Raw genomic sequence first — 27,457 nt, forward strand, 5'->3', positions numbered from 1 at the left:
TCAAAGGTAATCCAGTCCATTCTCTGCTTCCCATTTAATTCTGGACCCATCTTATAATCCATTTACAGTGTCTATACAAGCTATAGAATGTCAGAACGTGAATGGACTTTCAAGCCTAGGACACTGGAACATACAGGGTCCTGAGAGTCGAATGCCAGAATGAAGCAGGTATTCATCAAGTATTTATTATCTTGCCAGGCACTGGAGTCATGAAGGAAGAAAGCAAAACCAGTTCCAGAGTTCAAGGAACTTACATTTCCATCAGGGAGACAACATTTAAGTAACTAAGGTTATACAAGACATAGTCAGAGTAGATGAACAGGAGGATGGAAACTCTTGGAAGTTCAAGTTATAGGAGAGAGAAAGAGGCTAAGGAGATGGGGCAATGACCCTATGAGACCAATTGCAGAAGGAAACATTTTGAACTGAAGTTTGAAGGAAGCCAAGAAAGCCAGGTGGAGTTGAGGAGGGAAAGTCTTCTAGGCAAGGGGGATAGAGTTGGGAGGAACCTAAGACCCCAGCATATCTGAGCTTGACTAGAGCTCAGAAAAGACTGTCATGCATAGGCTGACCATCAAACTTGTTGTCATAGTCTGGTCAATAAATGTTATTCATCTATTTAGTTTTTTCTTCTATGTGGTCAGTTCAAACTCTTCTTCATTCTTGAAGAAGACCATGGCATCAGGGAGGCAATGCCATGGCAATCATATGAATTAGATTTTAGTGAGAGGTGTTATACCAAGTCACCAGCTTCACTTTCTCCTTTGGAGTCATCTGGGTCCAGTGACCAGTTATGAATCAGGACATCTAGAGATGGCCCTGAATGAGAAGCAATCGGGGTTAAGTGCCTTGCCCAAGTTCACACAGCTAGTAAGTGTCTGAGATCAGATTTGAATTCATTTCTTCCTGATTTGAGAGCCAGCACTCTACCCACTGCACCATCTAGAAAATTCACATTATTCTGGAACTTAATGATAGTAGGTCAATGTCACTCACAAATGGGCACATCTTGAAGATCTCAGCATCTTCAGGGATTTACATTTGAGCACATAGTCTATTCTGGATGCTATGCTTCTGTGACAATAGCAAGCATCTTTGTCAAACATGTATGTTATGATATGAAAATATGTTAAACATGATTGTACATGTATAATCTATATCAGATTTCACACTGTTGTGGGAAAGGAAGGGAGGGAGGTAGAAAAATGTGGAACTCAAAAGCTTACAAAAAGATGAATATTGAAAACTATCTTTTACATGTAATTGGAAAGGACAAAAGAACATTTATAAAAATATGTTTGTTATTACTGCCTATATAGTAGTGACCATAGATGTTCACTGAACAAGATCATCACTATTGCTATATCTTGCAAGAAAGCTGAAATAATTTTGATGTATGCATGTAGACTCACATTGTTGAAAATCCTGGAAACTGTTGTCTACAGACCCTCCTTCCTCAGTGAGTTTAGTGTCTGGTTCACAGTCATCTTCCCCCCACCCCCATTCCTGCCCTCATACCAGGGGAAGCCAACATACACACAAATACTCTCTCAAACATCCTAACCTCTTAGTTCCTCATCCTACTCTTTCCTTGTGAGTTCCTTCTCCACTGTATTTACACACAGAGATTTGTGTCATACCTTAGGTTTTGCCATCCCACACAAATGTACCACCTCCATGCTTATGAACTTTGAAATTCCCTTATCTGTCACAACCTATTGACTTTATGTCTTTCTCTCTAGCTTGTTAGCCCCACACCCTGCTCTTTGTGCCCACCCACCATGGCTTCCAATTCTTTGACCTTTCAGTTCTCCCCCAGGTCATTACCCCTGCATCAGTCACACTCTTCTCCTTTCCTTGAGCCTTTAGTGAACCAGTTCAACTCTCCACAGCCCTTTTCTCTGGAGTTCCTTGCCTCCTTATCATATCATCAATGATTGTGTCCTGCCAAGCCTCAGTCTTGGATCACTCATCATCCAGTGACTTCAGTCCTACCCACAGGATGTTGAATAAAGGTGATGAAAATCACACAACTGTTCTGATAGTGACCATTACAAATTGAAGTTACATAGCATCGACTGGACCTTCATTTCTACTAGGCAATCTTTTTACATTCCCCTAATTAATGTACTCTCCCATTCTCCACAGCAGTTCTTCCAAACCTTCTCATTCCTCCTCAAGCCTCTCATGTCTTCCCTTTCCCATCCACTTAGCTGAGAATCTGGTCTCATATTTTACTGAAAATACTGAAATTATTTTCTGGGAGCTCCTTCTTCTTGCCTCCTCCTCCTCCTTCTTTTTCTTCTCCTCCTCCTCCTCCTTCTCTTCCTCCTCATCCTCTATCACTCAGATGCCTTCTGCCACTGTCTCCACCTTCCCTCTTGTCTCACATGAAGAGATGGCCCTTCTCCTTGTCTAGTCAAACCCCTCAACCTGTACAAGTGATCTCCTTCTATCCTGTCTTCTCTAATAGATTGCCCCCTTGCATACCCATACTCTCATTTCTTTTCACTCTCTCGCTGTCTATTTAGGGATTCCCTACTCCTAGAAACAAGCCTGGGTGTCCTCCAGTATCAAAGACACCCTCGCATTTGATATGGTGGTTCCCACTAACTTGTACATATCATCCCCTTTTGGGGCTAACCTCCTGGAGAAGACCAACTGTGAGAAGTACCTCCACTTCCTTCTTTTCGCTCTCTTCTTAATTCTCTGTACTTTGACTTCTGACCTTATCATTCCACTGAAACTGCTCTCTCCAAAGTCTCCAGTGAGTTCAGTCACCAGATCCAATGATCTTTTTACAATCCTCATTCTCCTCAGCCTCTCTGCAGTCATTGATACTGTTGTTGATCACTCTTTCCTCCTGAATATTCTTCTCTCTAGGTTTTTATGGCACTACTCCCTCCTGGTGCTTCTCCTACTTAACTGACTACTCCTTCTCAGTGCGCCCCCCCCCCAATTCTTACTACATTATATTTCTGGAACTACTTCTATTTGATAGACATTAACAATATGAATCAAGTGCATTCCTACATCTAACTTGCCTCATAGCTTGGATCAGCATTTAATCAGTGAATGGGTGGTGCCTCAGACAAATTGAGACCTATGAAAGACCTTAGCTTAAAAAGACCTAGTTCTATCACTGTATCAGTGGCCATCTCAAGTCATCTTGATCCATATCTTACCACTGGACCTTGATGACCCTAGTGGAAAGATTGAGGCTGATGACCTTGCACCGCCTGTGCCTCACTCATATCTAATTCAAGATATCACCCTCCCGATGTCATTGGTCCTCTTCAAGGATAAGGACAAACACAGTTAACAGTGGGAGTCCCTCAAGACTCTGTCCTGAATCCTGTCTCTTCTCCTTCTTTCATTTGGGGATCTCATCAGCACCATGAATTCAATTATAATCTCACTACTCATCCTGCCCTAAACTCTCTGCTGACCTCCAGTATCACATCTCCTATGACCTTTTAAACATTTTGAACTGGATGTCCTGTAGACATATTAAATACAACATATGCAAAACTGAATTCATTTTTTCTTACTCTCCCCAATTTGGAGAGATTAACCTCCCCACCCCCACCCCCACACACATGCTCCTTTCCTCTCTTCTTATACTTTACAACCCTTTCCTGTCTCTCACCACAACCCTGAATTATTCAATCCAGGAACACTGGTTTACTTGCTATCTCACCAACCAGATACTTTATCTCTTGACTTCAGACATTTTCTTTGGCTGACCTCTAGACCTGTAATGCTCTCCCTTTTCATTTCATCTCTTCCTTAGCTTCCTTCTTGTCCCAGAAAAATTTCTGCCTTCTCTGGCAAGCCTTCCCTAATCTTTCTTAACACTAAAGCCTTCCTTCTGTTGATTACTTCCTGTTTCTCCTGTCTTTAACTTGCTTGTACACAGGTGCTTGCATTTTGTTCCCCCCCCCCCCCATTTTATTGGGAGTTCCTATGGAGCAAGAAGTGCCTTTTGTCTTCCTTTTTATTCCCATTGTTTAACAAATGCTTATTTACTGACTGACAAGAAGAAAATCTGTTTTAGACTTTGTTTTGCTTGTAGTATCTTGTGTATTCTATACCTTCAGTCAATTGTGTGATTGCAAAGATGTAGGCTAAGGTGGAATCACTCTCAAGCCTGCCAGATGCTGCACATCATGCCCTCAAACATTGCACATGGGAGGGAAACTAGACATCCAGGTTGGTGGTTTTCAGTGTTCTTTTTGGTCCCCCTTTTCTGTCTTTTGGGTATGGATAAAATCTTAGATTTTTTTCCCATACCTTTTATTGTCTTTCTGTCCTTCCAGGTAACCTTATGAATTGTTCCCTCAATGCTTTTGTAATTGTGTTACCTCCAGCATGGACCTCCTCTATGTATACTTAACTAATCTATCTGCTTTTCTCTTCTTTGTTCTTGTTAATGCCATTTCTGTCTCTTCCATAAACACATTCAGAACTGTGATCTTAGCATCTAAGCATGATCTTTGATAATGGGAAAAAGACTGTTAGAAGCATCTTTTAAGATTTTCCCATTTTTTTCTTCTGTTTGTTGTCTTCTTATTTTCATCCTTAAATGTCCTTGAGATAACTGTTTATTTAGGTCTCTCATCAAACTTTCTGTATTCTAACTTTCTACTGCTTGTTTTTGTCTTATACTATAATGTTGAAGAAGCTGTTTGTCTTCCCAAGAATGACCTTGCAGAGCCACTGAAGCTGGTGAGTAGGAGATCACCCAGAAGAATCCAGAGAAAGAGTAGGAGCTGTCTGTGATTCCTTCCAGAAGTATTGAGGACCTGATAATAATGGTAACATTTGTTGTCTTCCCAGGTGTGAGACTTGGCAAAATGAATGATAAACTGGGAGTTGATACCTCTGTGAAATTAAGAGAACATCTAATTGTTCTGAACAGATTAAAGTTACCTGGACCAGATCAATTATATCCTTGGGAAATGAAGAAACTGGCATATTGAATTATTGAATTATTATCAGAAAGTAGGAAAGGTATCACAAGACTGGAGGAGGGAAAATGTTCTGAATTTCAAAATAAGAAAGAGTTGACAAACTAACTAGTGAGTTTGACTCCTGGGAAACTTTGAAAATGTATTGAAGAGCTAGTTGGCAACATCCAGTCATGCCAATGACCAAGCATGATTCCAGAGCTCTGATGTTGGACCTCCCAAAAGAGATGTGATAGACTCAGGGTGCAGAAGGAAGCATAAATCTTTGGATGTCATGGGCATTTGTATTACTAAACTGTATATTTGTTACCAGGGTTATCTTTTGCTTTTTTTCAGTGGTGGAGAAGGACCAAAGAAATCCACTTTTGTTGGTTGACAAAAATAACATTTAATTCAAAGTTGTTTTTTTAATCAAAGGAGAGGTCATTTCAAACAAAGCTCATTTCTCCCTTTTGGCAGAATTGCCAAATTAACAGATGAGAATGCTATGGGGATGGTTTACCTACATTTTAGCAAAACTTTGATAAAGTATCAGTTATTGCTGTGGAGGCCATAGAAAGACATGGATTAGTAAAAAATAATCAGACATAGGCCAATAATCAACTAGATGACCAGACTCAAAGAGCAGTTATTGATGGTTCATTTCCAACACCAGGAAGCTAGGCAGCAATGTGCATAGAGTAGTGAACTTGGAGTGGGAAAGATCTGAGTTTGAATTCTACCTCTGATGTATATCAGTTGGAGGACTTGGGACAAAAGTCACTTCACTGCTGTTTGCCTCAGTTCCTTTATCTGTAAAATGGGGATAAATATTAGCACCTCTCTCCTAGAGTTGATGGTTCACATGAGATAATTTCTTTTATGGCAGGAACTCTCCAGGACAGTTTTTCCTTGTCTCTTTTCTGTAGAGCATCTTTATCAATTACTTGAATAAAGGAATAGATGACATACTCTTCCAAATTTCAAATGAGATCAAGCTGGGAAGGAAAGATGACACACTGGATGTCATAGTCAGGGTCCAAAAGATCTTAACAGGCCAGCACCTTATGCATAACACATCTAAGGAAAAAATAATAGGGAGTGTTGAATACAACAAGAGATAGTTGGTGAGGAAGTGTATAGATATGGTGCTGGGCCTGGAGGGAAGACCTGGATTCTATTTAGTATTTTATTTTTTCCCACTTACATATAAAACAATTTTTAATATTCATTTTTAACTCTCCGAGTTCCAAATTTTCTCCCTTCCTCTCCCACCCCCAGTGAGAAGGAAATCAATTTGATGTAAGTTATATATGTATAGTCATGCAAAATAGTTCCATAATAGTTATGTTGCAAAAGACAATATAGACCAAAAAAACTCTCAAGAAAAATAAAGTTAAAAAAGTATGCTTCATTCTGTATTAGGACATCATCAGTTCCTTTCTCTGGGGATGGATAGTATTTTTCATCATAAATCCTTCATAGATGAAAAGACTTGGGTTCAAATGTGGCCTCAGGTACTTCCTAGTTGTGTGATCCTAGGCAAGTCACTTAACCTCTTGGCCTCAGTTTCCTCATATGTAAAATGGGGATGATAATAATAGCTAATAATACCTCTCAGAGTTGTGAGAATCAAATGTATGATATTTGTAAAGAGCTTTGCAAACCTTAAAGTGGTATTGAAAGGTTATTTATTATTATTACTATTTTAAAAATCCACTTCATAAGTTTATAATAGTAGCATTAGATAGCAGTTGGTTTACAAAAGATCTAGGGGGTTTTGAGGACTTGGCATGAGTCAGCAGTCAAAAATGCTGGCAAAAGCTTGGGCTATATTAAGGGTAAACTGTTTTCAGAAATAGGAAAGTATTCATCTCACTGCACTCTGATATGATCAGACCTCATCTAGATTGCTGGTTTCAGTTCTAGGTGGCAAGAAGCTCAGAAACCACCTTGTCTAATACACACTAGAAAGAAATTACACTATAAAATACTTGGCTTGAAGACCGTCAAGGATGGACCACTCACCATCTCTTAAGGAAGCCTTTTCAATTTTTGGACAGCTCTAATTATTAGGTTTTGCTTGATATTGAACCTAAACTGGTTTCTTTACAAATTCTATCCAGGATGTTCCTAGTCTAATCCTCTGAGGCCAAACAAAACAAATCTGATCCCTCCTTCACACAACTCTGCATACTTGAAGATAGTAATCATAACCTCAACTACTCTTTCTCAGTCTTCTCTTCTCTGGATGAAACATGACCAGTCCTCTCAATTGATCCTCATTTGCTCCGACAGCTGGAGAGTGTCCAAAGGATGGATGGGCAAGGATTTTGAGTTCATGTCTACCACTCTATCCCCTGAGTCACCTAGCTCCTCCATCACAGGGAAAAAATGTATATGCAATCAGAAAGTGGGCAATGTCCTGAGAAAATAATTAGGGGAGGAGAAAAAATAAAGGAGGGCAAAGAATAGGTTTTGGAGAAATAAGGCATAGAATGATAGGAATTTCTAATGAAATTATAGTGGGGGAAGGGATAAAGGACCTAAGTAGAGGAGCTAGGCTTCCCTTGGAGGAGAGCCACTACATTCTCAGAACCTGGAGTAAATGAGAAAAGATTTGGAAGAGTTTTGATTTGTGGAAAGAAGAGATGACAGAATGAGCTCAATGGATGGCCTCAGTTATTTCAGCAAACTAAGAGGTAGATATCTGTTGTAAAAGAGAAGTAGTTGCATGTTACTGGAAGCTTGAAGGGAGACAAGTTTTGGAAGGACCATGATCAAATCAAGTAAGCAAAAGTCAGTCCCAAAGGAGTGCCAAAGGGTAGTGAAGACCCAATTGAGATTAGATCGCATGAATTTGTAGAGGTTCCATTGCCATCATTGAGAGATATAACCAGCAGTATTTAACTGCTCAGGAATAGGATCAGAGGAGGCTAAAGGAATCAGGCAAGGATCCCGCATTGAAGATTGGCAGAATTATGACAGGAACAACAGACAAGGAAGTCAGGGTTGGGAAAAGGATGGTACCCTGTAGTTGAACTACTTAATTCTAGACAGAAGGATGAAAGGAAGAAAGTAAAGCTGGCAGGATGGGGAGAGATTTGGGGACTAATGATCCCTGCAAGGACCAAAGGTCTAAGGACAAAAATAAGTTTAGGAGGAGTGAGGTAGAAGGAAAGATGGAAAAAGAGTTGATTATGGTCAGAGAGGGGACTTTCAGAGTTTAAGATGATAAGGGAAGAAAAGGAACAGAATTTATTAAGTGACTGCTATGTGTCAGACACTGTGCTTTAAAAAATATGAACTCATTTGATCTTCCCAAGATAGGTGCTGCTATTATCCCCATTTTACAGATGAAGAAACTGAGATAGACAGAAGTTTAGTGACTTGCCCAGAGTCACACAGCTACTAAGTGTCTAAAGACTGAATTTGAATGTAGAGTTTCCTGATTCCAGGCCCAGAGCAATAGATTTTGGTAATTTTAGGGTTTAACATATGATCACCCCTGTGGATGGTTGAAGTAGAATGTGAGTGGAATTCTGGGAGCTGCACAGTGTGCTGAAGTGAGAAACCAAGGTATCTGAAGGGAAACCTTTGTGAATGTCAAGGTTACCAAGACTTAGGGTCAGGTTAGGAAAGAGAGAAGGCCCAGGAGCCACAGTCCTTGAGAAAGGGGGGAGGCATAGAAGACCTTCTGAAGGCCAGATGAGAAAAGCTCTATGCAGCTGAACAGTGATAGAATGGAGAATGGTTGCTGAGTGATGGCAGAAAAGGGAGAGTGTGGATGGGACCCTGGGGAGGAATCATCCAGGAGGCGGATGACTTCTTTGAGCTCAGTGGGTCAGGGGGCATGAGAAAAGGACAACCAGTGCTGGGATGGGGAGCAGAGATGTAACATCCATTGGAGAAAGTCAGGTTTCAGGGAGTACCAGAAGATGGGAAGAGATCAAAGATGAGGGGGAATTCATCAATGTTCAAGCAGGCATTCTGGAGGGCACAGTGGAAAGGGAATGCCAAGAACTAAGTCTGGATCTTTAGTATTGAACTAAACATGGGGGAGCAACATCCAGGGATTGGGGCTTTTTATTTTGGGAGGGGCTTGAAACATAGGCATAAATGATGTTATTTTTAGAATCCCCCCGAACTTTTTATCATTTTTAACACCATAACTCTTATTTCATCAATACAAGGGACCTCTTGTTCAGTTGTTTCAGTTGTGTCCAACTACTGGAGACCCCATTTGGGATTTTCTTGGCAGGGATACTGGAGTGGTTTGCCATTTACTTCTCCAACACATTTTACAAATGAAGAAACAGAAGCAAGCAAGGTTAAGTGATTTGGCCAGGAGGTATCTGAGGTCAGATTTGAATTCAGGTCTTCTTGACTTCAGGTATGACACTCTATCCACCCAGTCATAGAGAACTCACAGGGCAGCTAGGTGGTGAAGTGCATACAATACTGGCCTTGGAATCAGAATGATGGGAAATTGAATCCAACCTCAGACAACTGACACTTACTAACTGTGTGACCTTGGGGAAGTCACTTAACCCTGATTGCCTGGCATCCAAGACCATCTTCAGTCATCCTGATTCATATCTAATCACTGGACCCAGATCCTCTGGAGGAGAAAGTGAGACTGGTTGACTTAGCACAGTCCCCTCACTCAAATCCAATTCATGTGCTTGTCATGGCATCACCCTCCTGATGTGGTCCTCTTCAAGAATAAAGGACAAAAACATTATAGATAATTCCTTCTCCCAAAGGAGACTAGTACCTACCCTGCATCTTAAAGTCTTCAAGAACTCCCCAGCTTTACAAAGTAGAACCCAGGGCTTTCTGACATTGAGACCAACTCTCTAGCCACTAAGCAGCATTGTCTTCCTTTCAGGATAATAAGACACAAAAACTGTTGAAACTGGACCATTAGGGATCAGTGAGTCTGACTCTCTCATCTTCCAGGTGAAGAAATGGAAACTCCTACCTATGTGGTAGGCCCGTACCACAATCTAATGACCAAGCTGAGGCTAGGACCCAAGGCAAGGCTACAGCCCCTTCCCACACCAACCTCAGTGGCATTCAACATGTTGCATGTTCTTAATAAATATTAACAAGAACTAATAGCCCTTTAAATATTTTCCCACCTGTAAGTGTGTGTGTGTACATGTGTGGTTGTGTGTTCTGTTTTGGAGCAGAATTCACCTTCTTCTGAAACTTTCTTGACCTGAAATTTGGCAAAGATGGTGACTTAATGGAGGACTTGGAGGCTAGCAGAAATAAAGAAGCCTGTGTACAGCCTTGGGTAGTCCCTGTAGACGGCCCCAAATTGAAGCTGGTGGTTTGGTCTTACTCTGCATGGAAGATTCTTCATGGTAACTCAGAACTCCATCTAACTTAATAATGTCAGCAGAACCTATCAAATGAATAGTCTCCATGTAGCCATCAGAGGCCATCTATTATTCCCATTTTACACTTGCTGAAGTATCGGATTGGGAATAGGATGCTTGTTCTTAGGGACATCTTTCAAATCCTGATAACTATCAGACATAGTAATACTCAAGACTGATTTTCGGTTTCCTGGCTTCGGGCTTTTTGTAGATTGCATTTCTTTTGTGTGTGTGTGTGTGTGTGTGTTCCATATGACATTGCTCTCAATGACAATTGAGTTTTCACATATGAATCTCTAATCAGAAACTAATATAAACAAGCTCCAAATTTTCCCTTCTTTTGAATTATTTAGGTTCAGTCAAACTGCAGGTCTATGGAGCAGGGCTTGTATTATTTGCAGGAATATAAACCTGAAATCAAATAGGTAATAACATCATAAAAATAGACAAAGCATGACAGAACGTACACAATGTTTTTTGAGCTCCGTCTTCCAAATTTCCACTTTGCTCATGTGGTTTTTATGTCCTTAGAACCAGAGAATATTCAATTCAGATGATTCTCATAAAATATTTCTATCAATGGGGAAAGTAGACATACCATTTGGGAGTTATTGAGGCTCTCAATCACCCTTTTCTATTAATCTTAATAAATCTAAGACAGTCCCATGTTTGTGGTATCTTTCTCTCAAATCCATAAATCCCTTAATTGCATCACTTCCTGCATATATCTCTTGGTCCAGTTTGGCTGTTTTTCCCATCTTTGTTGTCTTCAATGCAGTAATGCAGTTTTGACCTCTTCTATAAGCTCATCCAGGACTGTGATGTTAGAGATCACATGTGGTGACTGCACAGTTTTCAAAGGTAAAAGTAATTTACTATAAAAATCTCATCAAGTCTCTTCCATTTCCCCCCTGGTGATTGTCCTGCCATTTTTATTCTTCAGTGCCTTGATGATGGCATTAGTAGGGAACAAATAGGCTTCAGCAAGCATTGTTCCATAGTGGACCATGTTTTTACCATGACATAATTGACTGAAGGGTATATAGAAGGTGGGAACTGTCTGACCCTGCAAAATCACTTGGTCTGTCACTGTCAAGGCAACTGCAGGTGGGACTCAAAATTCAATAAATTCATTAGATTTTTAGGGGTGGATTGATTAAATGTTTGACCAAATATAATAGGATAATTTTTAAGTTCTAGCTCTTGGAAGAATAAAAGTTCCCCAATCGTGGTTTGGTTTGGATGCAAGATTCTACTGGGCTTATGGTTTTCTGATTAGCTAGTATATTTGAGTTGGTAAAGCAAAATTTGAGTTGGTGAAGCCTTCTTTAACAAGGTTTCTCCCACCCATGTTTCTTTTTTTAAGGTTTTTTGCAAGGCAAATGGCTTGCCCAAGGCCACACGGCTAGGTGATTATTAAGTGTCTGAGAACGGATTTGAACCCAGGTACTCCTGACTCCAGGGCCAGTGCTTTATCCACTGCGCCACCTAGCTGCACCTCCCACCCATATTTCAAAATCATTCTAGATTCCCCAAAAATTATAATCACAGAGATTATAATTAGAAGGTAAGGCATAAAAATTACACATATGTTCACTGAAGGTGTGCACCACTATGTCAGAGGATATCCATCAAAGAATCCAAGTTCCAAAGGAATTTCCTTTGAATGATGAGGTCCTCCAGATGTTCCTGTTTGGAGATGACATTATTCTAGCTTCATCAAGTCCCCAGATACTTTCCTAATAGAGTTTCATAACCAATCAAAAGAATTTGGCTGTTACCACCCCCACAGGAAAGACCAAGTGGATGAAGGATGTCTATTATTCAGATTATGAAATGCAAGTGACTGAACCACTTTTAGAGCTTGTCCATATATGTGTATAACTGGGGAAGACTAGAAATTAGGCCTAGAATTAAATAGGAAAAGAGCAGACTGAATTACAATGTTCATTTCTTTTTCTTTATTATTTTATTTTTCCAATTACATGCAAAAGTAATTTTCAATATTCATCCATCTGCAAGTTTATGAGTTCTACATTCTTCTACCACCCTCCTTTTCCTCCCCTTTCTCTATGGGGTTGAACAATCTGGGAACAATACTCTTTAATGGTACCAAACTTCTCCCATAAAGAAAGGTCCGTCTTTTTAAAATATCAGTATACCATTTGATATGATTGTATGGCTGTGAGAAACAAATGTTTCAAGAATTGAAAATGAATATCAAATCCAGAGGGCAATGGAGAGGCACCTAGTAGGGGTGAGCAGGATACAATTTATGATTAAAGATGAACTTCAAAGAACAGGAAGTAAAGAAAGAAGCAAACACTTACTACATATCTGCTATAGGCTAAGCATTTTACAAATTATAATCTCATTTAATGCTCACAACAACCTTGAGAGATAGGGTCGATCATTATCCCCATTTTACAATTGAAGAAGCTGAGGCAGATAGCTATTAAGAGACATGCTCAGGATCATACAGTAAAAGATGTCTCTAGGAAAATATATGATAGAAAGAGATGATGAAGGCAAGGAATGACAGGATGAATACTTCACTGGTAGGTTATCCTAGAAATGGCAGGAAAAAGTGAGACTGGCTTCCATCATATTGGGTAGACTCACTGTTGTGAGCTTACAGGAGGGCATGACCAAGAGTAGCCCAGGATCTCTGAAAGGATAAAGAAGGAATAAACTTATCACATCCAAGTCAGTAAGATCACAGAACCATTTAAATGATCAAGTTACCTATATCACATTCTTTTTTTTCAGATTCTTTTCTAAATGCTTTGTGAAATTATTAATACATTTTGACAATACCATTCTTTTTTAATTTTATTATTGCTAAGAAGTTACAGCATATGTGAACTCATACAACCTTTCTGGAGAGCAGTTTGGAACTGCACCCAAAGGGCAACAAAAATGTGCATACCCTTTCATCCAGCAATACCACTACTGGGTCTATACCCTGAAGAGATGATGAAAAAGGGTAAAAATATCACTTGTACAAAAATATTCATAGCAGCCCTGTTTGTGGTGGCAAAAAATTGGAAATTAAGTAAATGGCCTTCAATTGGGGAATGGCTTGACAAACTGTGATATATGTATGTCATGGAACACTATTGTTCTATTAGAAACCAGGAGGAATAGGAATTCAGGGAAGCCTGGAGGGATTTGCATGGACTGATGCTGAGTGAGATGAGCAGAACCAGAAAAACACTGCACACCCTAACAGTAACGTGGGGGTGATGATCAATCTTGATGGACTCACTCATTCTATCAGTGCAACAATCAAGGACAATTCTGAGGCATCTGCAATGGAGAATACCATCTATATCCAGAGAAAGAACTGTGGAGTTTGAACAGACCAAGGACTATTACATTTAATTTAGAAAAAAAAACTTGATATCTTATTGTCTGATCTTGCTATCTCTTATACTTTATGTTTCTTCCTTAAGGATGTGATTTCTCTCTCATCACATTCAATTTGGATCAATGTATACCATGGAAACAATGTAAAGACTGGTAAATTGCATTCTGTGGGGGGGGAGTAAGATTAGAGGGAAAATTGTAAAACTCAAAGTAAATAAAATCTTTAAAATAAAAAAGAAGTTACAGCATAGAATTCTTAGCAAAGCACAACTGACATTTGTGAAGCTCCAGCTCCAGCTCCAGAGATGAGGGGTCACAGTCCTTTTGGCTTTTGTCCTGCCTTTTTGATTTATTGTTCACCTTTGGCAAGTTTCTTCATCTCCTACTTTTGCCAAGTGTAGATGATGGGGGCTGCCATCTCCCTTATAAGCAAATCTGATTGAATGAAGCTGACTGGGGGTGGCTAGGTGGTGCAGTGGATAGAGCACCGGCCCTGGAGTCAGGAGTACCTGAGTTCAAATCCGGCCTCAGACACACAATAATTATCTAGCTGTGTGGCTTTGGGCAAGCCACTTAACCCCATTGCCTTGCAAAAACTAAAAAAAAATGAAGCTGACTGTGCCCAGACCCCAAATCTCACTGCAGCCCCCTGAAATCCAATTAACCCAGGGGACCATTGCTTGATGGGCTTCCCTGTGTAAGTTCTAACTTGGTTATAAATAGCCAATTATTGCAGCAAGTGGTGAACAACAGTGTGAGTTAATGTTTCCCAAGGATTTTCTTATTAAGGTTATGGAGAATACAATGAAATCCCTTCTATCAAGTCCTCGGTAGTTTAGTTGTTTTTTTTGCATACTGAGGCACTTAGAGTAATTTCATCCACTTAGAGTAATTTCATCCACACTTACCATGTCCAGTCCATATTTCCAGGACCTGAAGAGTCAGTGTGGTGTAGTGGATAGAGACTTTAGCTTGATAGTTGAGAAAACCAGTTCAAGTCCGCTTCTGTCACATGTTGATCTCTCAGGGTCCCAGGAATATCTCTAAGGTTAGAAGTGGCACAGCACTTTTTTTAGGTTTTAGCAAGGCAAATGGGGTTAAGTGGCTTGCCTAAGGCCACACAGCTAGGTCTGAGGCCGGATTTGAACTCAGGTACTCCTGACTCCAGGGCCGGTGCTCTATCCACTATGCCACATAGCCACCCCAGCACAGCACTTTTGATTTATATTGGGGTGGAAGTTTCCTTACTGGGGCATTCTCTATGCCAATGAGATATATTTGGTCCAAATATAATCATATATGTTTTCATATACATATATGTACATATGTGTGTCTAATATAGATAGACAGAAGGGAGAGAGAGAAAAAAGAGTGGGAGAAAGACAGAGAGAGGAAGAAAGGAGGGAGAGGCAAAAAGAAGAGAGAGGAAAAGGAGTGGAGAGAAAGAGAGAGGGAGAGAGAGAGAGAGAGAGAGAGAGAGAGAGAGAGAGAGAGAGAGAAAGAATGCAGAGATAGAGACAGAGACAGAGACAGACAGAGAGGAAGAGAGAGATACAGACACACTTTTGTTCTTACTGTGCTTGGAAGAGTTAAGCACTTTGAGAAAGTGACATTTCTATTAAATGAGCAAAGAAAATTGGATTGGTGTTAACATTTGCTTTAATTTAGCTTTATGTTAATAAAAAAATATCACAGTAGGGCAAATCTCCAGCATTGAAATGTTTGTTTGAACTCTCTGGGACCTGATAAAACTTGGCCTTGAGCTCCATGCACTAAGGCTGAGGATGAGTCATTTTCAACCAGGTGTATTTGTAGCCTGCTAAACAGGTTATCAGGAGAAAGAGCCAGTTTGTCATTTGTAGCCTTTCAAATTAGCCGGGGCCCAAAGGGCCTGAAGTCAAGGAAATGAAACTGGAGCAGAGAAGAACATTGATAAAAATTGAAAATCAGACCCAGGGGATTGTTTGGGATCTTAATGCTACCATTAGCTACATCAGCTCTTAGATGTTGCTGTAAAAGTGAAAATACTGGTAAAATGAGGTGGGTGGAAGATTCTTTTTCCTCTTTGGAACTTATCTGCAAGTTTCTTTTTATAGCTTTGAACACTACATTTTCAATGTCCACCTTTAGAGGCAAAGAGAGAGAGAAACAGGGAGGGAAAGGAGAGAGAAGAGAGCAAGAGTGAGAGAGAGATAGACACAGAGAAATAGAAACAGAGAGATAGAGACAGAAAGATAGAGCGACAAACAGAGACAGAGAGAGTGAGCAATGGTTGATAAACAGAATCAATAGGAACAACCAATCAACACGTATTTATTAAGCATCCAAAGTATGTCCACTGGATTGTCCAGAGGCTGGATAATCAAAGATAAAATTGAAAGGCCTTTCCCTCTAGGAGTTTATATTTTGATAAATGCTTTCTAGTTGCCTATTGGTACTTAGTCTTCAACTACTCTTCAGCAGCTTCACCTTCTTGCTGTTGTCAGGTGTCATTGTCCTATTCATGCCAAGCAGTGGGTCTCATCCCCAATTTTGATCCTCATTAGACTTTTAAAAAACACTACAAAACTCTAGCTTTTTTATTGTTCCTAAGATCTAGCTTTCTGACTTCAACCTCCCTGTATTTTTGTTATTTGGTCTTTTTTTTCAGTCATGTCCTACTCTTATGACTCAATTTAGGGTTTTCTTTTTTTAATTGTATATTTAAAAATTTTCTTTCATATCACTACGATGGTTATGTTGTAAAGGTGTATATATAATCCATTCCCCCTCAAAGAAAGAAATCTCAAGAAAAATAAAGTGAGAGAAAAATAAGGGTCCTTCAGTCTATATTCAGATACCATCAGCTCTGTCTTTGGAATGGATAGAATTATTTATCATAAATCCATCAAAGAAATTTTGCTTCATTATTTTTCCCATAGTTTCTATTGCTAGCTGTATTTCCCTCCATTCTATTCTCCCCACCTTCATTTATTTTATTCTCTTTCCTTTCACCCTGTCCCTCCTCAAAAGTGTGCGGCAACTGACTACCCTCTCCCACAATTTTCCCTCTCTTCTATCGCTTACACCTCCCTCCTTTCTCCTGTCCCCTTTCTCCCATCCCTTTCCTCTCCTGTTTCCCTCTAGGATAAATTCTATACCCAATTGTCTTCTCTGAGTTTCTTCCGATGAAAGGGAAGGGTCACTCTCATCCCCTCACCTTCCCATTCTTCTACTTCATTGCAAAAGCTTTTCCTTACCTCTTTAATGTGAAATAACTTATCACAGTCTACCTCTCTTTTTCCCTTTCTCCCAGTATATTCTTTCTCACCCATGAATTCCATCTTTTTAATATATCATACTTTCAAATTCAGCTCCCTCCTGAGCCTTGTTTATATATGCTCCTTCTGACTGCCCAAATAAATGAAAAAGTTCATATTAGTTATCAGTATCATCTTCCCATGCAGAAGAAATACAAACAGTTCAACATAATTAAGTCCCTCATAATTTGCCCTTCCTGCCCATCCTCTCTATGCTTCACCTGAGTCCTGCACTTGAAGCTCAAATTTTCTGTTCAACTCTGCTTGTGCCATCAGGAAAGTTTGAAAGTTCCTTATTTCACTGAATGTTCATCTTTTCTCCTGAAATAGTATGTTTAGTTTTGCTGGGTAGTTGGTTTTTGGTGACAATCCTAGCTCTTTGAATATCATATTCTAAGTCCTACAATCCCTTAATGCAGATGCTACTAAATCTTGTGTTATTCTCACTGAGGCTTCAAAGCATTTGAATTGTTTCTTTCTGGTTGCTTGTAATATTTTCTCCTTGACTTGGGAGTTCTGAAATTTGGCTTTAATATTCCTGGGAGTTTTAATTTTGGGATCACTTTCAGGAGGTGATTGGTGGATTCCCTCAATTTCTATTTTACCCTCTGCTTCTAGGATATCAGGGCAATTTTCCTGGATTATTTCTTGAAAAATGAGGCTAGGGTCTTTTCCTTGCCATGACTTTCAGGTAATCTTAAAATTTTTAAATGATCTCATCTAGGTCTGTTTTCCAGGTCAGTTGTTTTTCCAATGAGATATTTCACATTTCCTCTAGTTTTTCATTATTTTGGGTTTTGATTTATTGTTTCTTGATTTCTCACAAAATCATCAGTTTCCCTGAGTTCCATTCTACATAAGGAATTATTTTCTGCACAGAGCTTTTTTAATCTCCTTTTCCACTGGACAATTCTGCTTTTTAAGGCATTCTTTTCCTCTTTGGTCTTTTGGACTGCCTTTTCATTTTTAAGATGTTATTTTCTTCAGTATTTTTTGTATCTCCTTCACAAAGCTGCTGATTTGGTTTACATGGTTTTCATGATTTTCCTGCATCACTCTCATTTATCTTCCCAATTTTTCCTCTACTTCTCTTACTTGATTTTCAACATCTTTTTTGAGCTATTCCATAGCCTGATACCAATTCATACTTTTCTTGGAGGTTTTGGATATAGAAGCTTTGATTTTGTTATCTTCTGAGTGTGTATTTTGATCCTCCATAGGGCCAAAGCAATTGTCTATGGTTGGATTTTTTTTCTTCTGTTATTTGCTCATTTCCCCAGCCTCTGATTTGATTTTAACTCTTTGTTAAGGTGGGCTCTGCTTCCAGGTAGAAGGTGCACTGTCCCAGGCTTTTGAGGGTTTTTGCAGCTGTTTTTAGGGACACCCCCAAGGGACCTCAATTTCTCCAAGGTCTTATGAGAGGCTCTGATTGATCTCCTGGCCTGTGCTCTGATCTGTGGATGACTACAAGCACTCCCTTCTGCCCTGGATCTATGAGGAAGATCTGTGTTCCACTATGACAGCCCAGACTACAACCTGGATATGAGTTTGGGCAAAGCTACAGAGTCCTGCCTCAGGGATAGCAGAGAGACCACTGCAATCTTTCCCCGACCTCCATACCATCTGTGGGCTGAACACTCTGGAAGTAGCAGCCGTGTGACTCCCCAGGCCTGCTCCTGGTTTCTGGGGCACAGTCTGTGCCAAGGCCTGCACTGGCCTGAGATCAGTGCTCACTCTGATGCATCAGAGTTTTCTTGCTGACCGTATAAGTTGTCCTTGGCAATCCCTGGACGACTGAGAGGTTTGGAAATCTCCACCACTGCCATTGACCTATGCCCCTAAGACCCAGGTGCCTTGAGGGATGTTCCTGGATTACTGGAGTCAGTTTGCTCCAGTACAGCCAGGGCTGCACTGTGGACCCTTTCTAACCCCAGTGCAACACACCTTCCCAGTTGCTTGGACTGGAAAATTGATTTCACTCATTCTTTCTGTTACTTCTGTCACTCTAGAATTTGGTTAGAGTCATTATTTAAAGGTATTTGTAGTGGTCTGGGAGAGAGCTCCTAGGATTTCCTGCCTTCACTCTACCATCTTGGCTCCACCCCCCCATTGGGGGTTTTCTTGGCAATGATACCAGAGTGGTTTGCCATTTTCTTCTCCAGTTCATTTTACAGTTGAAGAAATCAAGGAAAACAATGTAAAATGACTTCCCTAGGGTCACACCCTGAGGTTGAATTTGAACTCAGGAAAATGAGTCTTCCTGACTCTAGGTCTAGTACCCTGTCCACTGTAGCACCACCTAGCTGCTATAATCCTTGGATTATAGCTTCTTAATACAAGATACAACTCTGCTACTAGCCTATCCTATTTTAAAAAATATATTATGGCATTCTGGAATCACATTCCAGTTGTGAGACTCCTTCCACCCATCTCAGTGATATCACTGAGATCAAATTCTCTTCCTGTCACTAGGACTTCTATTTTCTTTTTTTTTTGTTTTTGTGTGTATATATGTGAGTGTGTTTTGCCCAGGCTTTGGGTATTTGTGTGTAACCATTTGACATCATGGATTTTACTGCTGATTCCTCCCTTGGATTTTGTCTTTTTGGACTTCTAGGTATCTCATCTGCTATTCTTTCTATATTGAAACTATATTTCATGATAGTGGTTCTCAAAAGTTTTGGCCTCAGGACCCTTTTTTATTCTTAGAAATTACTGAAGACCCTTAAAAGAGCTTTTGTTTATGTCAGTTATATCTATCAATCTTTACCCCAGGAATTCCTAGACCACATTATGAGAATCACTCTTTTGGTATCTAGTTGGATATATGTATGGGTGCTAGATGGAGAAGTGGGTAGAACACTGACTCTGAAGTCTGTAGGACCTTAGTATTACAAATAATAATAGTATTACAAAGTATATGCACATATAGACAGAGACAAAGAGAGAAGAGGGTGGAAAGGTAGATTAACAGAGAAACAGAGAGAGACAAAGAGAGAGACAGGAAAAAGATGAAGGAAATACAGAGAGAGAAAAGAGGGAGAGAAAGGGAGAGACAGAGAAGAGGGAGGGGGAGAGAGAGAGACCCAGTTTTCTTCCTCCTGCTTCCTTTTCAGTTTAAAGTCCTTTTAATTAGGCAAATATATTTTATTAACTCTTATTAGAGATATTCCATCCTTGGCCAGGAACTTGTTATTTCTGTATTGTTAAGTTGTGGTTCAGAAATACAAATTCCATCCCCAGACAGTGTCTTCACCAATTCTCACCTTCTGAAATAAGTTTTTCTTTTCTGTATCCCTTACCTTTCAGTGGTCAGCAGTGATGAAAAAATTATCTGTGTTTCCTGTGTTTGATGGTGAAAAGACCTTCAGGTTTTTCCCACAAGAGTTTGCAGTCTTTGAAAATATTTTCTAAACTCTTTACAATACATGAATGTACCCACTATTAGTGAGCAGTAGTCTTCCATTTTGACTAGTGTTGGGAGATTATCTGTCATATGTTCTAGCATGACTTCCTGCTGTTACTAGGTCAACCAAGGACTTATTTTCCTTTAATATGAGGTAGCCAACCACCATATTATTCTTTTCTTCCTTTCATTCTATGGGTGGATCTGTCTCCTGTGGATCAACTTTCTCATTTCTTGGAGGACAAGTAGCTTCTTCCTCTGCAGTGTATCCTCTTTAGGAAAAGTCTCAAATTTGATTTATTTTAGTTTCAAGTGTTTAGAGAGCCTTCCTCTTCCTTTATTCTTGAACTTCAAACTTGAACTTCCTGAGGTCAGTCAGAATATTGTTATATCACTTCAGATGCTCCTCTTTTTCTCTGTTCCCACTGAAGTCTCACTTTTGATTTGTAAAGGAGCTATTTAACACCCCATATATTGAAATGATCCTCTGAACCCTTGGCCTTCTCTTATTGGAACAATACCAATCTGAATATTAAGCTTGGGTTCTCAGGGACTTTCAGGGTGGAGCTAATATGGAAGCATAGCAGAAGTATCTTAACTCTCTTGATATTAACTTCCAAACAACTTTAGAATAATGCTTCAAATAAAAATCTGGAGTTGGAAAGCCAACAAAACGTAGGGGTGACATTTTTTTAACTTAAGACAACTAAAGAGGTTGAGAAAAATGTCTTTGAAATGGGGTTGGAGAGAAGCCTGAAGCCCATGTGATGGCAACCTCAGTTGTGGATCTTGGAGGGGGCATCAGCAGCAACAGAAAGTTTGGGAGCTCTCTTGCTGAGATGTTAAGGGGATTGGGCAACTTGTTAGAAAAAGAATGCAAGGGACCTAGCATTGGGCTCAGGACAGAGTACTGTTTGGTAACTCCAATGGCTATGTCTACTTCTGGATTGCAGATCTAGGGGAGATCAGGAACCTTGAGGAGCATTATCACTTTTGGTCACAAGGGAGCAGTGACCATCCCTCTCCCTAGATTACACCATGTTGGAAGTAACAAAAAACCTCTTCTTTCTCTTCCAACTGTTTCTCATCCTCTTCCTCCTTCCTCTAAGGTCTATCTTATCTTTTCTCCTTTTTCAGTTCTAATCAGTCTATTTTTTAATATTTGGTCCTCTCTTCACTCAAAATCTTCCCCAATCCTCCCAAAATTCCTCCCTTCAATTATTGGATTTCTTGATATGAGATACTTTATATTTTCTCCTATTTTTTTTCACTATTGATTTGTTTTAATACTTCTTGTCATCTCTTGGAGTCATTAACTTATGTTTGAATCATCAAGATGAAGGAATCTGTTACCTGGATGAGATTTTTGTACCTCTTATGCTAAGTTGCTAATTATCTTTTCTTTTAAAAACAATTTATGTATTTTCACACTATTTCCATCTCCCATTTCTTCTTCACATTTACTCTAAAATATTTATGTTTCAGGTTCTAGTTGCAGTATGGGAAGGAGGAGGAAGAAGAGAAGTTTCCTTGGCTGAGGGGCTAAGGAAAGAGAGGGAGAAGACTGAGCAGAAGGAGACCATATGGGTAGTTGCTGTTTGAGTGGTTGTTCTTCAAGGGAGCTCTGCTTGGGGCTCTAATTCTTTCCTTTAAAATCCTCATTTTAGTTATAATGCTATTTTAAAATTCTTTTTTCATTTCCTCTAGGAATTCTAGTTTACCTTGTATCCAAACTGTGTTTTTTGGAGTTATTCTCTTCTGCATTTGTACCTTGGTCCACAATACCTCTTAATCATTATTAGTGTCTCTTTTCTTTGTTTATTCTCATTCTTCCAGTCTTACTTCTTGAATTAGGATTTTGCAGTAGGACTAGGCTCTGTGCACTTCTGGAAGGACTATCAAGGCCTTCTTTCATCCTGATTTGTATTATCTGGGTTTTACCACTGTTTTCTCTAGTTATTGAACACTGTATCCTTCAAAGATCTCAGGGATGGCTTGGTCCAGGAGCCTACAAATTTTAAGAGTGCCCAAAATTGCATGACCTAGGATCAAGTCTGATTAGTGTCCTTCTGGTATGAGCTTTACAAGCTCCTGACCCTTCTTTGGATCCAGGAAACATTACTGAATACTTAACCCCTGGCTGGAACTCCAGTAGATTGCTGCTGGCCCCAGCACCTGTCAGTTAACTGGAAGGTTCCATAGCCTCAGAGTGATAGAATGACAGGCTCTCTCTAGCTCTGAACTGTCTTCCCTGGCTACTCAGATCAGGCTGGATACTGAATATGCAACCCTGTTCTGGAGCTGCAATCACACAGGCACTAGTTTCTTCTTTTTCTCTTTCTTGTCCAGTATACAGCTTTAGGTAAAGTCTGAGTTGAATCTGCAATCTCTCCTTGCCCTGACAGTGCAAACCACATGTCAGCTCAAGCCTAGTTATGGTCCTCTCCTCAGTCCGAGTTGGATTCACATCCCTGGCCTGGATACAGAAACATGGACAAAAATTCCTTTCCTCTGCTACATGATTCAGCTCATGCAGTGATGGGATCCAATCCTGGGGCAGCCCATTCCACCTGGCTCTGACTTTAATCAGTAGTAAGCATTTCTTTAGATCAAACTCGCTGGCCTCATTGCTCCTTCTCCTCTACTATGCCCCTTGTTCCTGGTTATGTCTTCTGAGTCAAAGTATAAGTAGAATCCCACTTCCATGGGACAAAACTTCAAATCTTTGAACATAGATATGATCTCTCCCCAAAACTCTTCTCCAAGCTTAAACACTCCCAATTCCTTTAGTCCACCCTCAGGTGCCATTATCTTCAGACCATTCTCTGGCTTATCAACGTACTTCCTCAAAGATGACCCCTAGACTGGTGACAGCTAGGTGGTGCAGTGAATAGAGCACCAGGCCTGGAGTCAGGAGGATCTGAGTTCAAATACAGTCTCAGACACTTAATAATTTCCTGGCTGTGTGACCTTGGGCAAGTCAGTTAACCCCATTGCCTTAAATTAAAAAAAAATTTTAAAAGATGGCACCTAGAACTGAAAACAACTAGGAAGAAATCTCACAAAGTGAGGGTGCAGTGGTGAAGGAGTAGGAGGGGGCAGGCATGTTTCTCCTCCCTGATACTACAGCACTATTTATACACTTGAGGATCACATCCACTTTCATGGCTTCCATGTCCCAACATTAACTCAGGTTGAGCTTGCATTTCCTAAACCCCACAGATATTTTTTCAGACTGAGATCTAGCCATGCCTCCTCCATTTTAAACTTGGAAAAGTTGAGTTTTTAAAAAGTCAGTAAAATCCTTCAAATTTATCCTTTCTCAGATTCATCTTTATTTGACCAAACATTCTAAACTGCCATGATCGTTTTCAGACTCAAACTTTATCATTCAGGGTATCATTTATTTTATTCTTTTTGACTTTGTTTCTATTTGCAAATTTGATGAGTGCACCCTTAATGCCCTTATATTTTTTTTTAAAAAATATTTATTCAATTGGGAATGGCTAAATAAGTTGTGATGGGATACCATTGTGCTGTAAGAAATGATGTGTTGACTGATTTTAGAAAAATCTGAAAAGTTTTGCATGAGATGATGGAGAGTGAAATGAGCAGAACTAAGAGAATGTTGTATTGGCAAAAAAATATTGTTTTAAGAACAACTGTGAATGATTAAGCTGTTCTGAATATTAAAAATATGAAAATCAACTACATGGTAACTATGAAGGAAGTTCCTATCCATCTCCAGAGCAAGAATTGACAAATAGAAGTGTGCATAGTATGGTTTTACTATATATGAGTATCTACACATATACATACATACATACATACATACATATGCACACTTGTGTGTGTGAAATGGTGGCCTTCCCTATTATGGAGTAGGAATGGAGGAAGGGAGACAGGAACTGAAAATATGACAAAAATAAAATGAAATTAATTATAGATTTTGTTAGTCTAAACTTGACAAAGACCAACAAACATGAACATTCTCAAATACAAAGAACAGGAAAAAGAGAATTGCATATGAAGCTGTGAATTTCTGTTACAAATAGGTTGCTTTTTGAAAAAAAGGGTATTAAAAATCTAGCTTGTTCATTTCAAAGCTTTCCTGCTGTCTTCAACTGTGCTTTTATTCTAATCATTCATAAGTCATTCATAAAAATAGTACAGGGCTAAGCACAGATTCAGAAGGGCTCCACAAGAAACCTTGCAAATTGAAATCAAATTATTAATGACTGACCAGTCCTTGGGAACAGTCATTCAGTCAGAATCAAAGCTACCTGCATCTAGTCCATCTCTCTTCATTTTGTACTCAAGAACTATGTGAGAGTCCTTCTTAAATCCTTTGCTAAAATCCAAGATAAATATATGTTGCTTTCTTCTGAAAAAACAGTACAGTCAACCTACCCAGGAACCCAAAAAGGCTAGTCCAACATAGCCTGGGGCTGATGAGATCACATTAACTCTTCTTCATCAGTGCTGGGTTGTTTTGAGATCTTGGTGATCCTTCTATATCACCAAGGGAGGGAATATAGGAAGGGGCAAGAGACCCAGATCAAGACCCTAAGGGATAGAGAGACAGATGATGAATGGATCCAGGAAAGGAGACAGATGAATGGTCAAACAGGTAAGAGGAAAGCCAGCAAGGAAGGAAGCATGCATTAAGTACCGACTGTCTGTCACACATTTTGCTACAGGTTTTAAGATAAGTTCTCATTTGAATCCTCACAGCGACCCTGGGAGGTAGGTGCTATTATTAACCTTGTTGTACAAGTGAGGAACCTGAAGGAGACAGAGATGAAATGACTGACCCAGAGTCACAAATCTAAGTCCCATTTTGAACTGACATCTTTCTGACTCCAGGCCCAGCCTTCTATTTACTGCTTCATCTAGCTACTTGAGAGCAGAGTCATGGATACCCAGGAAGGAGTGAACATCCAAGGGTGAGAGGGTGATTGAAGGATATAAGGATAAGATCTTTATAAAATCCTGCAAGTCATTTTTGTGTGTTTGTTTTTAATTTTTGTAAATTTATTATCCATTTTTCTTTTTTTTAATTTTTTGTTTCTCCAATTATATGTAAAGATAACATTCAATAATCATTTACATAAAGTTTTCTCCCTCCTGCTCTTATTATTCATTCCAAAGTTAAAAACAAACCAAGAAAAGAAATAAAAACATATTGTGAGAGGATTCAATATAAAACAATATATTTCCATTTCAAGAAAACTTTCTAATAACCACTGCACATTGCTTTTCATGACATTTTGAGGAAGAGAGAAAGACCCCTATATTCTAGGTCTCAGGGATTCTGGTCTTTTTTTTGGATTTAAGTTTCTTCCTAGCTGCTCACAGTAGGGGCAAGCAAAGAGGGAATGAAGTTGACTTGGAGGGGAGGGGGCCATGTAAGATGGAAGCAGTGCCTGTCAGCATGTGACTATTAAGTTTAGTATATGTTCCCATGTGTCTCCCCAACTACATTCGAAAAGGAAATGAAAATGATTCAAAACTATCTGCACCTCTGATCCTCTTTATTAATATAGAAGATTGAGATCAGATGGCATTTATATATAGAAATATAATCAATTCTCAATTATTTCACACTATGGCAACTCTTTCTTGCTCATAGATTTGATCACATCACTTCTCTAGTCAAAAGTCTTCAGTAGGCTCCTCTGCCTTGCTGAGCAGTACCCAAGTTTCTTTCTTTGGCATTCGAGGTTAAGCAAGGCTGGCAGCAATTTCTCTGCCATTCAAGGCTTGCTACAGTCTGGCAGCATACTCCTTTATCTCTCATTTCTCTGACTCAGGGAATTAACCCTCCAAGTGGAGGGTTCCTCTGGCCCACTCTCTGCTCCTCTAAATAGGCCTTGCAATTCTCTTGTTTCTTTAGACCCCAAAGGCTGCCCGTCTCTTCCCTTTCTTGTTTGTTCATCCTTTATAATGGGACAGAAATAGCAACTCCTCCCAGGAAGCTCCCTTGTGTCCCCTCGACTGGTTCCCCATCAGATCCCATAGAGTACTCGGTCTTGTCCAGTATAATCCATGTTTGATGCAATAGTTGATAGCACATTTCTGGGGGTTTGGGTCTTATCTCCCATCTAGACAGGAAACTGCATGAGAGGCAGGGCCTATATTTTGCCTCAGACTTTCTACCTCTGCCAGGGCATAGCTGTGCTGTCTGTAATAAGATATTCCTTAAATGCTTATTGAATGAATCTTGCTTTCCAATTTTTGTGGCCTTGATCACCTCTGCTTAAGTACCTTGTGGGCATTCTGACTTTTATAGCTGGTCTCTGTTTACTGTTACTCATATTGAGTGGGAGGGAAGGCTTTTAAAAATAAAAACCCTTTATTACCTGTCATCTTGAGGAAGATGTGCACCAGAAAAGTGGGACGTCAAAGTATGAGAAGGTTTAGAGTCTATTCCCTGAATGTAATAGGGAATAGGAAGGCAGGATGAAGGATCCCAGGATCTTCTCCAGAATCAGCTTTTCCTTAGCTAGTTGGAATGATGTCACCATTATTAATTGGGGGAAAGGGGGTAAAAGACCTGTGATTCCCTTGGAGTCAGGAAATCCCAGCAAGCAAAATACCTCTCCCAATGGCCATAAGTATTTGATGTGCACCTTCCATTCTTAAAAACCTACTGGAATTGCCAAGAGATTAAGTAATTTGGCCAGGGTATCATGAATTCTCAGAACATCAACCAAACCATTTTTGAAATATTTGTATGAAAACACACTCCAGAGCTAACCTTGAATGATTTTTAAATTATCCACAAGCTGTGCCACTTTGGAAGAGGTTTAGTTGTGTTGATTTAGAGAGAAAATAGTGGAACATGAATATTTTATTTGCTAATGGGGCTTATAAGAACCTTGTGTATATACATGTGGAGGTTTCATCATGGGGGAAAGACAGAAACTAGCAGTTGGAGAGAGAGAAGGAGAAAGAAAGAACTGTTGCTCTATCTGTGCCTGCCAAAAGCAACTAGACAAACAGGACCCAGAGATAAATATACATAGAAAAAAAGGAGAATCCCTT

The sequence above is a fragment of the Macrotis lagotis genome, chromosome X (assembly GCF_037893015.1).
Source record: "Macrotis lagotis isolate mMagLag1 chromosome X, bilby.v1.9.chrom.fasta, whole genome shotgun sequence".
In the NCBI taxonomy this organism is placed as follows: Eukaryota; Metazoa; Chordata; class Mammalia; order Peramelemorphia; family Peramelidae; genus Macrotis; species Macrotis lagotis.